This window comes from Limulus polyphemus, unplaced genomic scaffold (genome assembly GCF_000517525.1).
Source record: "Limulus polyphemus unplaced genomic scaffold, Limulus_polyphemus-2.1.2 Scaffold769, whole genome shotgun sequence".
Lineage (NCBI taxonomy): Eukaryota > Metazoa > Arthropoda > Merostomata > Xiphosura > Limulidae > Limulus > Limulus polyphemus.
Genome location: NW_013666379.1, coordinates 33,377 through 38,585, shown reverse-complemented (window position 1 = coordinate 38,585; position 5,209 = coordinate 33,377). Strand labels below are relative to the sequence as shown.

The 5,209-nt window shown below is 34.6% G+C and overlaps 1 protein-coding gene across 3 annotated transcripts in view; it reads right to left on the bottom strand.

The window, feature by feature from the left end:
- Positions 1 to 4,948, bottom strand: part of LOC106460437 — a 39,211-nt gene extending 34,263 nt beyond the window's left edge. For all 3 annotated transcript variants that reach the window (XM_013920132.2, XM_022387150.1, XM_022387151.1), the window contains exon 1: positions 4,847 to 4,948. The gene's annotated coding sequence lies outside the window, so the exon portion shown is untranslated. The remainder of the gene's footprint in view (positions 1 to 4,846) is intronic.
- Between the last annotated feature and the right edge of the window lie 261 nt (positions 4,949 to 5,209).

Sequence of the window (5,209 nt, the reverse complement as noted above, 5' to 3'; positions counted from 1 at the left end):
AGATTGAGTTATCGTTGCAGAGCAGCTATACGGAAGCCCTTATTAAGACCTGCCAACGTAGGCAGACGAAAGAAGTGGGCAAGTGATATGATGACCAAGCCTTTGGACTTTTGGAAGACCGTATTGTTCTCAGACGAATCATGATTCGCTCAATTTTCGGACAGTGGAAGGATATGGGTCTGGATAATGCCTCACCAAGAGTTTCGGCTCAACAGATTGCAGCCAACTGTGAAGCATGGTGGTTTCAGCGTGATGGTTTGGGAAGCTGTTTGAGTTGGTGGGAGATCGAGCTTAGTAGAGTGCGTTGACAATATAAATTTTGCGAAATATGTCGAAATATTGGAGGAATAACTCTTGCCACTTTATTCCTCGGGTTTCGTGGACAAGAACACAACGTTGTTCCTGGAAGATGGAGCACCGTGTCACACTGCTAGAAACACCCAAAAGGGGCAGGAAGAAAATGGTATTCAGAAGTTGCCCTGGCCGAGACAGTCTCCTGACATGAACCCCATCGAAAACCTCTGGGCCATAATCGACCGGCAAGTCAAGAAACAACCAAAAAAACCAACTTCGAAGAGCGATCTACTCCAAGTTTTGAAGCAAGAGTGGGGCGAAAATCCCACAATCTAAAATTGACGAGATGATTCTCACGATGCCCCAAAGGATCAACGAACTCCACGAAGCGAATGGAAGATCTACTAGATATTAATTAAATTATAAATATATCAATTCATGTGAATATGACTGAAAAATTTCATTTTTTTCTGAAAAGGTGGTGTCTATTTACTTGTGACCACGCTGTGTATATTGTTCCACTTTTTGCGAGAGGTGAAAATAGTTTAAATGTTATTTTCAACTCACCACTACAAGGCACCAAATAGTTGTTAATTTATGTTTAAGACTGGCACTGGCTTTCATGAACTCTGGAATTATCTACGGAGTCCATGTACTTCCTCTGGCTTTCTAAACACGCTTTTTTTTTCTTCTTTTTTTTTGTAGTATTTATACATTCAGTTGATTGTGGGTCCATGACTTTTATTGGTTACAGGGTGCCTAATAACCTATGAGCCACACACAAAAATATAGAAAACACCACCGATATTGCAGTTAAACCCAATTAATCAAATAATTACTGCTGGTGTCTATGTAGACCCCTATATATTTTACAAAGCATTTGCTGTTGTTTAGCTCAAAGCTACACAATAAGCTATTTGCACTTTGTCCACCGCAAGGATTCGAACCCCAGATTTTAGCGTTTAAGTTTGTAAACTTACCGCTGACACCTTGGTAGACTTAACATAGAAAATGAGTGATTTCGACTAACATTCTTGGTCATTTCTTTACAGTGAGTATTGTAAATGGCAAAAATAACATAAACGTATATTCAATATGATGAAATATGAAGTAACTTTTTGCATCATTTTGAACCATCTTTCACGTACATAAAAAATTGGCATTTCTACAGTAAAATCTGCTCCGGTTTCGTCTTTCTTCTGGATGTCTTACCTAATAATTTCTTTGTAGTGAGTAAAACGAGATCCAGGGCCAAAGGTATTGTGATTAAACATATTATTGACGATTCTAAAGTTAACAATGAGCTTAACTGTGATGACTTTATGACATCGGGTAGTGAAAGTTTATCCGTATCTTAGTAATGACAAACTCAGATAGCTTAACTGTGATGACTTTATGACATCGGGTAGTGAAAGTTTATCCGTATCTTAGTAATAACAAACTCAGATAGCTTAACTGTGATGACTTTATGACATCGGGTAGTGAAAGTTTATCCGTATCTTAGTAATAACAAACTCAGATGAAGGTGAGACTTGAAATGAACTTTGTAATAATACCAATCAAGAATTGTGAGATTTTTCTCTAAAAAAATAAAAATATGAAGTGATTTTCAACACCAAGACAGGACATCATCAGCAGATGGTTATTACACAATAATACTCACTATTATAAAGCTTTAGTTCTTTAGTTATTGGGCCCGGCATGGCCAGGTGGATAAGACGCTCTACTCACAATCTGAGGGTCGCGGGTTCGAATCCGCATACCACCAAACATGCTCGCCCTTTCAGCCGTCAATCCCACTATTCGTTGGTAAAAGAGTAGCCCAAGAGTTGGCGGTGGGTGGTGATGACTAGCTGCCTTCCCTCTAGTCTTACACTGCTAAATTAGGGACGGTTAGCGCAGATAGCCCTCGTGTAGCTTTGCGCGAAATTTCAAAAACAAACAAACAAACAAATCTTTAGTTATTTTCAAAAATAAAAAACTCACTTCCATACACTAAAACATCGACTTGACAAAGAAACATCGACTTCAACTGGATACACAAGAAGAAATGTTGACATAGCATTATCTACATTCCATCTACTCATTAAGAAGAGAAGCGCGGAGGAAATACCGAAACGAAAAAAACATGGAGTATTTGGATTCTAACAAATTACAATGTTTATTCGATGTGATAGTACTAACTGGTGTTTGAATTCGAAGGACGAAACAATCGAATAGCTTTGGAATCGAGGCAATGGAAGATCAATTCCTCTACAAGCAATGCTACGTAACAAATTTAATCAAGCTTCGAGAATTCTTCGATTTCACAATACTAAAGAACAAAGAAGTGAAAACTGATCTAATAAAAACCATCTTCAATGAACGATTGCGTATTTTTCATCTTTGGAATCGAGGCAATGGAAGACCAATTTCTCAACAAGTAATGCTACGTAACAAATTTCATCAAGCTTCGAGAATTCTTCAATTTCACAATACTAAAGAACAAAGAAGAGAAAACTGATCTTATAAAAGCCATCTTCAATGAACGATTGCGTATTTTTCATCTTTGGAATCGAGGCAATGGAAGACCAATTTCTCAACAAGTAATGCTACGTAACAAATTTCATCAAGCTTCGATATATATATACAAATTGACTAAACCCATTTCTTTATGCTTTATCTATTCTCTTATACTTTCTAAAAAATGTTAAATTATATGTGTATTTACATATCTATCTGGATAGTACATATTTTTACCTCAATAAATTCTCATCAGCAAACTGGCATAATCTCCCGCTCATTGTTCACATAAATATTTATGCATAGATATACTCTACTTGTTGTTATAATTCATATAAATCATTTTATATAGTTGAATATAGCCAACTTATTTATCACCCTTTATGTAAACATGTTTCTTGGTATTTCTGAACAATCATATATCATAACTATTCACATTATCTTGTTCCTAATTATTCATTCAAACACCTATGTGTAATCAAATACATCCTAGACATATCCTACGTGTTCCTGATTACTATTCTAAATCTCTACATATAACTAAAGATATTTTACGTCTTCTTAATTACTCTTTTAAATCTCTGCATATAACTAAACATATCTTACGTTTGTTTAATTACTCTTTTAAATCTCGGCATATAACTAAATATATCTTACTTTTGTTTAACTACTCTTTTAAATATCTGCTTATAACTGAGCACATCCTAAATATGTTCAATTACTCTTTTAAATCTCTGCATATAATTCATCATATCCTACTTGTATTTAATGACACTTTTAAATATATGCATAACACATCCTACTTATTAATGATTATGCATTTAAAACTCTACATAGAATTGGCCACATCCTACATATCCCAAATTACTCTTTCTTAATGTCTGTATATAACTGATGCATCTTATATGTCTGTGATTATTTTTTATCTCTGAATGTGACTGTTACACCTTACATGTCCCTGATTGTTTTTTATGTCCCCAATTACTTTTTAAATATCTGATAATAACTGATACATCTTATATATTTCTGATTACCTTTTATCTCTAGATATGATTGCTACATCTTACACGGCTCATATTAATATCCTTGGATGAAAGTTACACATCTTAAAGGTCCATGGTTATTTTCTATCCCTGCAGAGAATTGGTTACATTCTATATGTCCCTGATTACTTTCTAAATCTCTGTACGTACATCTTGTATGTCCCTGCTAACTTTTTATCCCTGCGTGTAACTAATACGCCTTACATTCCCTTGATTATTTTCTATTCTTGCACGTAACTAATATATTTTACATGTCCCACATTTCTTCATATCTTTGGGTGTAAATGAAACATCTTACATGTCCCTGATTATTTTTTGTCCCTACATGCAAGTGATACATTTTATACAACCCTGAGTAATTTTTATCCCTGAATATAACTGATGCATCTCACAGATCCTTGATTATTTTTAAATATCTGCATATAACTGATATATCTTATATGTCCCTGTATAGTTTTATCCCTTCTTATCACTACACATGTGCGTACAATAAATTGATATTTTACAGTCTTGGCTCTCGCTCCTCAGGAAATTGTTGATACTTCTGCGCATATTTTTCGCTCTTAAAATCTACAGGTGGTTTGCTCGAATTCGTTATAAATCTAGCAACTTAACTAACTATTTATCCATAACTATTATTTAACTAGCTAATTTTCGTTTAACCAGTTTTTGTTGTTGTTTCTTTGTGGTTATGACAAGCTGTTATGCGTGATATTTTATAATATATATACATTATAGTTTTAGTACAAAATATCCCACTCATTATAAATAACAGTTTACGTTTTTTAATAAATTGATCTACCGTTAGAAATGTATAAGATCTGCCGTTTTACATATAATGTCTATATTTACAGTTCATACTCTGCGTTCATCTAAAGGATTCAAATACACGGGAAGCAACTGTAGTAAAAGGAGAACCAAGACAGGTAGGAATAGCTAAGAATAAGTCGTCTCAAGACTGAAGATGTTGAGATATTACTACTAATTAAAAAAATAAAGTCACTTACCGCAGAATACCTTTCAGCACAACTTTAATTCATGGAGACTCCTTTAGCGATGATCGTCAGCATATAAAATTTGTAGATGACGAACAGCGCTTTTATGCTCTCCAGGTCCCATAGCCTCTTTAGTCGATAAGTGTGACATCACTAATCGATAGAAACATGCGCATGCGCGACCCCGGACAAAATCCCAGTTTCCTTGTTATCAGCAAAATATATGGTTCACGTCTAAGTGAAAAAAAATAGTAAAAAATCAACTTCTCTTTTTAATGTCTGGAAGCTGGAAAAAGTATGTATCTTTTCTTCTCTCGGTTCTTGGAACAATTGAGTATAATGAGAAGTATTTCGATTGGAACTGAACTAGTCTTA